Genomic DNA, 8,856 nt, shown 5'->3' with positions numbered 1-8,856 from the left:
AGGAAAACCATGCTTAAAAGAAAAACAGAAAGAAACCATAATGGCTATTATTCACATTTTATGAAGAGTAGCTAACATCTTAAATTTCATAGTTTAATAACATTTTCATTGAGCAGTCATGAGTACTTATGTGTTTTTAAAAAATTTCATTGAATTCTAGCCCTTCTCGACATCATAGATGAAATACCGATAACTATTTTGCTCCGCGTGCTAACGATTCTGCCAGCTCACTACATTAATAATAATAATAATGATAATAGTAGTAGAAGTAGTAGTAGTAACAACAACAACGGTGATGATGATGATGATGATGATAATGATAATGGTTTCCAAGAAATACTAACAATAAATTGTAACCTAAGTTACTTTAGCAGAATATTTAAAAAAAAAAAAAAACCCTACAAACAAGACTAATAAAAGAATAAGTAAATAAAGAATTATTACAAGAAAACAAGGATCTTTGGGTAGGAACTGAAGAAATACAGCCAGGCATTTGCTGAATACACATGAATGACAAAGGGATCCAGCTATATGCAGCTGATAGTAATAATAATAATAATAATAATAATGAAAATGGAAATGGATTTAGTCAAGGATTGGAACTACGAGTGTCAAGAGACCGGATGACAGATTACAAACATTGTCAGCAGTATCCTTTTGTTAGCTCTAGCTGTGTGTGTGTGTGTGTGTGTGTTGGTGGTGATGGTTTGGCTTTCTGTTTGCACGTGTACAGAATGGAAATACTAAATGGAGAATGGCAGCAAATGATGAAGATGGTGGTAGTGGTGGTGGTGGTGGTGACGGCGGCAACCATCATGGAAATGGCGATCGTGGTATGGATGGACAAGAGGTGGTATTTGGTCGCAGTGGTGGTTGTAATGACATTACTACTACTACTACTACTACTACTACTACTGCTGCTGCTGCTGCACTGGTCTGCAAATTTATGGTGATTGCAGAGTCCAATATTCAAAACATGGCAAGAAATTATTCAGGCCACGGATAGTCACCTTGCTGGTTATAGACAAAGAAAAACTGTTCTAGGACAATATCATCACCAACACCACAATGACGACCACCACCACTACTGCTGCTGCCAGTTGCCACCACTACCACCATCATTGGTACCTTCAACATCATCTATCAACAACAACATCATCATCATCATCATAAATAACACTGCAGTCACCAAGAATATTTCTTTTGCTATTCTTGGATAACACTCCAAAACTAAGACTAACAGATAAAATGACTTTGACAAAAAGATTTCTCTTCCTCCCATTGTCTTTCTCTCTCTCTCTCTGTATCTATTTGTCATTATATCTAACTATCTTCTCTATAAGCATAGATTTCTCCTAACTTTCTGCTGTATAATAAGGAAGTAAGGAATTCACTATAAACAAAAAGAGAGAAGAAACAACAACAACAACAAAAGAGAAAAACTAAAAACAAACAAAAAGACAACAAAGAAAGGAAAAATCCAAGAGATAATACATTTAAATCCAAGGTTGCTATGGTATTAGCAATTATCTTGGACAAGAATTATTCTCATTACTAAAATCAATAGTTTTACAATCAAATTTTATACACATGTATGATAAACTATATTAGAATGGGAAGAACAGAGAAGATGACAGATAGACTGAAACCAAGAGAGAGAGCGCGTTAAAGGAGGCTAATGTGGATGTGAGATAGAGAAAAATGGGAGATGTATCAGATAGTATGTATATGTGTGTGTGCAAGTGTTTTCATTGGTGCCTGCTAAACCATATGACCCAGATAAAATCCACATACAAGTATTTATTTTATCAGAGAGGCTGTTCTTACTCTCCAGAAGCTGACATTACAAGTAATGGGAATGCATTAATGAGAAAGAAAGGCAAGGAGAGAGAGAGAGAGAGAGAGGTGAACAAGGGCAGAGGGATGAAGAACAACAAGGGGAAAAGGAGGGTTCAGCTTATTAAAAAATAAGTTAAAATAAATAACTAATAGCTGAAATTCAAATATTTCACTTCATATGATCAAAGAATCAAGTAATGATGATGATGGTGATGATGATGGTGGTGGTGGTGGTGGTGCTGGTGGTGACAATTTCTTATGTTGGCATGAAGCCTTAATAAGGAAAAAAGGGGAGAAGAAATAGACATGGAAAGGTTATAATGGTAATCAAATATTTAATTTTAACTAAAGTATCCATAGAAACAGGATGTCAAGGAATAGAAAATTACCCTTCACTCTGAGAAAACATCAGATGCACAAGAAAGGAGAGAAGTGAACGAACGTGTGTGTGTGTGTGGGGGGTGTATGATAAAAATAATTACATCACCAGCACCACCTTTGCTGCCTCCGACACCAACTATGACAACAGCAATGGCACCATCAATACAAACACCATCAATTTAAGTACATAGAGAAGAGAGGTTGTCCTAATTTTAGCCAAAATTGAAATCACTTTGTGAGGTGAATTAGAAAAATAACAATGGCTGTAAGGTTTAGTGCCAATATTCCTAACATGCTATCATATTGATTGATACAGGTGCAACAGATGGCTTTCAAAGAAGAAGAAATAATAATAATAATGATTTCTTTTATAAATAATAATAATAATGATAATAATAATGATGATAATAATTTCTTTTAGAAATAATAATAATAATAATAATGATGATAATAATTTCTTTTAGAAATAATAATAATAATAATAATAATAGTGTAGAAGCTTTGGAAGAAAAGGAAGAACTGTGAAAAATCTACAAACAGAAAAATTACTTTGGAAAATAAAATGGAAGTAAAATAAAAATTAAATACATTTTTTTTTTTTTAATTCATAGTGCAAAGTATTCGCACCCTAATTAATATAGGTTCCTCACCCAACTAAAACCAAAAAAAAAAAATAAAAAAAAAAATAATAATAATAGTAATAATAATAATAATAAATGAAATACAATTTAATTGAAGGAAATGCAATCAATTAACCCAACCTTAAACGAATAAATTTGAAAACAATTAATTATTGAAATCTAATAGTATAAGACCAAAAAAACCCCCCAAAAACTGATGGTACCATGGTTTAGTTAAAAATCAGTCATTTGCTATCACTAGAATTTAAAGTAAGAAAAACGGGGTTTACAGCAGTAAGGGATCAATCCATCCTTTTTTGTTTGCTGCTGTTGCTAGGAGGATTGTGGTGCACAGAGTCCTTAACCACCTGCTCTATAATGATAAACGTCGCCCTTTCAAAGCCTAGCCAGGCTCATGGGCCCGGTTTCCCGGTTTCTATGGAGTATGTGTTCCCCCCAGCTGGAAACAGGAAGAAAGAGTGAGAGAAAGTTGGGGCGAAAGAGTACAACAGCGGTCGCCACAACCCCCTGCCGGAGCCTCGTGGAGCTTAGGTGTTTTCGCTCAATAAACACTCACAACACCCGGTCTGGGAATCGAAACTGCGATCCTCTGACTGTGAGTCCGCTGCCCTAACCACTGGGCCATTGCACCTCCCAACCTCCTCTATAGGGTTCTATAAAAAGCATACATCATTACACTCTCCAGTGTGACCAATTGAAACCATGAATATTGTCCAACCACTTTGTTCTTGGTCTACCCTTCGGTCTCCTGCCGGTTGGCTCAACTTCAAGAATCCTACTTGTGGTTCTTTCTTGTAAACATCCTAATCATGTTTGTAGCACCAAAGCTGTGACCTCTCAATGCGGATAAACAGTGGCTCAGATCTCTCTGAGCTGCATGCCTCTATCCCTTGAACTGTCAAGCATGGAAGGCTCTACCAGAAGATTGCACTCCACTAGATTATTTCTTAGGGTCACTGAGGCACACAAACCATAAGATCACAACAAGGGCTAGACTATGTGGTGGACACATCAATGTTGGATAAACTAAATGTTGACGTTAAAAGTTAGTAGTGGGATGGAACATTATGGAACCTCTAAAGGAATCTAGTTCTGGAAAGAAGGACTGGTATAAATATTTAGAGCAGGCTCAAGGATAAGATGCTACAGAAATAGAGGCTGGAAGATTACAGTGATTTGTTACAGTTTAGCAACTGGTCGCCACTAACTGAACTTGCAGTCAAAACCCTCTGATCAAAACCATCCTGCCCAGTAATACCTTTTCTTTTATGGTGAAGCATGTTCAGTAGAGCAGCAGCTGTTGTAGAAATAGTAAAAGACAGAAGACAAGGTTCGAAAGTAAAGCAATAGTTAAGACTAGTGGTTCTCAACTGGGATCCATATAAGATTTTGTTGTTAAAATTTACCTGTAAAAAACTGGTCATACTTCTAGAATTCACAAAATATTTTAACAATTTTTTTTATACAATTCCTAATAATATTTCATTATCAAAACAATGTTTGTTTTTTTGTTGTTTTTTTTAATATCGAATGGCTAAGAAGGTTCTGTCCAAATAAAATACAAATCAAAAGGAACCATAGGTAAAATGTGGCTTGAGAAACACTGGATTAGAGAGCATTTTTGGATGTTTTCTTTCTTTCTTTACATTCTGATTTTACTTTTACATAGATATATTTTGTTTGTTTATTTTATTAACAGCAGTGGAATTTAGGATATGTAGGTGAATGAATGGTAGGAGTTCTGTCCCAGATATTCGAGCAGTTGTCTAGGGTTGAGTTTTGTATACGATTAGCAGCTGTTCATAAGACTGTTAATAATTGCTCTCTCTCTATCTCTAAACTACTTGAATGATACTTTGACAGAATGAAGATTTTTCAAAGATATGGTTACCAGTTAGTTGGAGACCAAGGTTAAACCAATTATTTTACTGTCTTTACCAATGGTGTCTCAATCTGACATACAGAGACATTTTGTTTTTGTTCTCGTTCCTTCGGTTTTTTTTTCTGTTTTGTTTAATTTTATAGTTACTAAGATTATCTTCTTGATATATCAGTGACAAAATGTCACGCTTCACTGAACATGATTTAAAAGAAAAAGAAAACATTAAAAAAAAAAATGTAATTACTTGTTTCTTGTCAGTAACAGAATTTGATTCTTACTAATTGTTACTGAACAACTGGCCACATCCAGTTCTTTAATTATCCTGTCTATTGATTCCCAGAAACAGCTACAAGTTTTTATCTAACACATCCTCCTACTTTTCATCATCATCATCATTTAACATCCCCCCCCCCACCCATGATGACATAAATTGGACAGTTTGAGAGGAATCAACAAGCAGGAGGACTGTGCTAAACCACAGCAGACATCAGAGCTCAGTGCAATCCTCTCACTTCCTGTCAAACCATCCAACCCATGCCAGCATAGAAAAAAGGACCTTAGCCGTTTTAATACCAACCCACCTGATACAAATTTCCTCCTTTAACCCTTTTGCCATAACCTGGCCCTGATATTCTACCTGCTTTATGTTCAAAGCAACAGGGTCTAGCCCTTCATGTCTACCCCACAATGTCATTCTAAAAATAAACAAGGACATCATTGAAATCTCAAAGCTACGAGATAAAGCATAATGAATTTAAAACAACATGACTAAATAAGCATTGTACTTGATAGAGTAATTTGAATGCTAAAGGGTTAACGATATCTAAATTAAAACTTTTCATTCAATATTTCTTGTTAATTTATGTTCCAAGCATCGGCTTCAGAGTGACAAAGTTATTTAACTAAATTCTTCACTATTTTCAAAATTAGTTGAAACAAAAGCAATGCATTAGAAAATTACTGTTTGTAAATCTCACAATGTGAGATATTCAGCAACAGTACTTTGTAGTAAAGATTGTTTACCAACTTAACATGGCAGTCCTGGTTTAGGACTAATGCTGCTGTAATTTAGCCCCAGGAGACATCGTCTCCAGCTGGCTATACGACATGATCTGTGTCCTTATATTTTCGAACAAGGGAGCCTAGCACCCCCACTCAGCTCAAAACAATATCTGTGTATTACGATTGATGAAGGGAAATAACCCAGAAATCGTGATACACAGATATTGTTTTGAGCTGAGTGGGGGTGCTGGATTCCCTTGTTCGAAAATGTAAGGACACAGATCATGTTGTCTCCTGGGGCTAAATTACAGCAACATTAGTCCTAAACCAGGACTGCCATGTTATTATTAGGAATAATTTCAATACAGAGCAAATAATTCACAGTTGATTTCTGTAGTTATTATCAGTGTATTTTGGCAATTCAAACAAGAGTTTTGACTGTTATTTTCAGCAGGTGGACATACCTAGTATGTCCTTTGATTAATATTATTCGGAATAGTATAAAAGAAAAAATTTGCTAAAATATTTTGTGTATTGAAAGAGCATAACCAATTTATTGGACAAAGTTTAACGACAAAATCTTGTATGGATCCACAAAGGGCCATATAAACCTTATTTGAGACCCACTGATTTACATCATTTTGGAATGGGAAGTCTGCATCATAGAACCAGAAAGGGTCCTAAGGAGAATGGTATCAAAAGACACTTTTCTTGATTTAGTCTACATTACTCTATTTGTGAACAGACAAGATGGTCAAGGATGGAATGGCACTGTTCTGCTTTTACCACAGGTAATTCATACCTTACTACGAATGGTGACATTATCAGAGAAAATAAGGAATATTAAAACATGAGTGAGTGTGTATATAATAATATTGCTAAAATGTTTGTTTGATTAGGGTATATAAATATTTAAAAACATTTTTGAAGTATCTTTCATCTCGAAGAATTCGTGTGAAGGATATTTGCTTTTTTGGAATGTAAAATATTAAAATATACTTAATATATGAAGAAGCACAACTCCAATAATATATATATGTATATGTGGAAAATAACATTAACAACACCAACAACAACAGCCACCGATAATTTTCAGAAAACATTCTTTTCATCTTTGAAATTATTCTCAGACAAGTAATTATAACAATCCTTTCATATGTTTTGATGAAAATATTTTTTGATTGCAGACAAAACTCAACAATTCTGTTAAAAATTTCAGTTTTCGATATTAATAGCAAAATATCGAAAATAACAATAACAAAATTTAAAAAAAACCCCGGTAATAACGATAATAATAATAATAATAATGATGATAAAAATAATAATGATAATGATGATGATAATAATAATAATAATAATGATAATAATAATAATAATAATAATAATAATAATAATAGCACCAGTAATAATACATTGCTTGCATGCCACGCGAAAGATGGAAAATGATATATTATTTCACAAAAGAATGTTAAGATTGTTAAGAAAATGGCAATCTATGGAACGATGCCAGCCGAAACAGAATAAGTGAAGTAATCCCATTATCATCCTATGCTAGATGGGACTACAATACTAATAGAACATAAATTAATTGTGCTAACATTACTTTCCATTATAGCCAGTCGTGGCATAGCATTGGAAAAAGAGCTGAACATCTAAATTGCTGCCTTAGTCTAGTGTGTGCATGCATGCATGCGTGCGTGTGCGTGTGGACACGCACACAATAAGCATGCAAGCACATACAAAGTCTTATGGGTTTACAGGAGAAACCATTAAAAAATACTCTAGACATGCTTCTAGAGAAGAGGGCTGAAGGCATTATATGTGCATGTATGTAAGGTAACAACTACATCATTAATATATATATATACAGCATATATGTATATATATATATATATATGTATACACGTTATGGTATATTCCATTAGGAATGTGACAGAGTACAGTATAAAGCTTGGCCACCCTCAGAACTTCTTGTTGACTCGAATTTCTTCAATTTTATATTTATATTTATATTTCTGTGTGAGTTAGGGGTTGAGAAACCAACCGAGGGGTAATACCTATCCAATATACTGTTGGTAGTGTACCCCATTATTCATACTCAATTGCTAGTTATTGCATATGGACATTAAATGATGATGATGATGATGATGATGATATAATCAAAATGGCAGCAATTGTTGCTGTCATTACCACCATTTGCCATTCTTTTAAACTGAAAGAAGCCTGTCATATATATATGTGTGTGTGTGTGTTTTTGTGTTTGTGTTTGTCCCCCCACCCCAACATCGCTTGACAACTGATGTTGGTGTGTTTATGCACCCATAACTTAGCGGTTCGGCAAAAGAGGACCGATAGAATAAGTACTAGGCTTACAAAGAATAAGTCCCGGGGGTCGATCTGTTCAACTACAAGCGGTGCTCCAGCCTGGCCACAGTCAAATAACTGAAACAAATAAAAGAATAAGAGAATGGACCCTGGTTGAGAATCACCACACCAAACGAACCCACTTGTTTCTTCTTGTAGGAACAGAGGCATCCACTAAAGGCTAATTAATCCAAATGACTCCAAGGTTAACATGGAGCAGCAGAGATGCCAAGGGATCGGTCGAAATGGAACATAAGGAAATAGATATGTGTCTGGGAATAAATTGTGTCACAAGTTTACTTTATTTGGATTTTGTTACACGAATGCTGTTGTTCAAAGTCCTAGAATATGGTTTTATACTTATAGGCACACAAGATCGTCAATAGAAAGCAACAGGAAAGACCTACAAAGGATAGGCTGAAAACTTGTAATTACTAAAGCCTCGTTTATGTGAATACTAATCACTTTTGATAATTACCCGATGCGAACACACATGTAGATATATACATACATACATACACTCAGATGTGCATGCATGCACACACACACACCTATATATATATATGTGTGTGTCTGTAAAAAAAAAGTTCATTTTTTTGTGCTTTGTTTATGTTCCCGTTCCTTTTTTGTCCACGTTTTTTTTGACATCCTGTACCCATATATGCATCTCTATATACATGTAGATGTAGGTATGTACATATGCACATGCTCACATATCATTTGTAATATTATTATTATTATTATTAT

General features: G+C 34.6%; 1 protein-coding gene across 4 annotated transcripts in view; it reads right to left on the bottom strand.

The window, feature by feature from the left end:
• LOC106871426 (uncharacterized) overlaps positions 1–8,856 on the bottom strand; it is a 377,941-nt gene that overhangs the window by 87,465 nt on the left and 281,620 nt on the right. The window lies entirely within an intron of this gene.

Source organism: Octopus bimaculoides, chromosome 7 (assembly GCF_001194135.2).
Source record: "Octopus bimaculoides isolate UCB-OBI-ISO-001 chromosome 7, ASM119413v2, whole genome shotgun sequence".
NCBI lineage: Eukaryota > Metazoa > Mollusca > Cephalopoda > Octopoda > Octopodidae > Octopus > Octopus bimaculoides.
The sequence above is the reverse complement of the archived record's forward strand: the minus strand, read 5'-3'. Positions and strand labels throughout refer to the sequence as shown.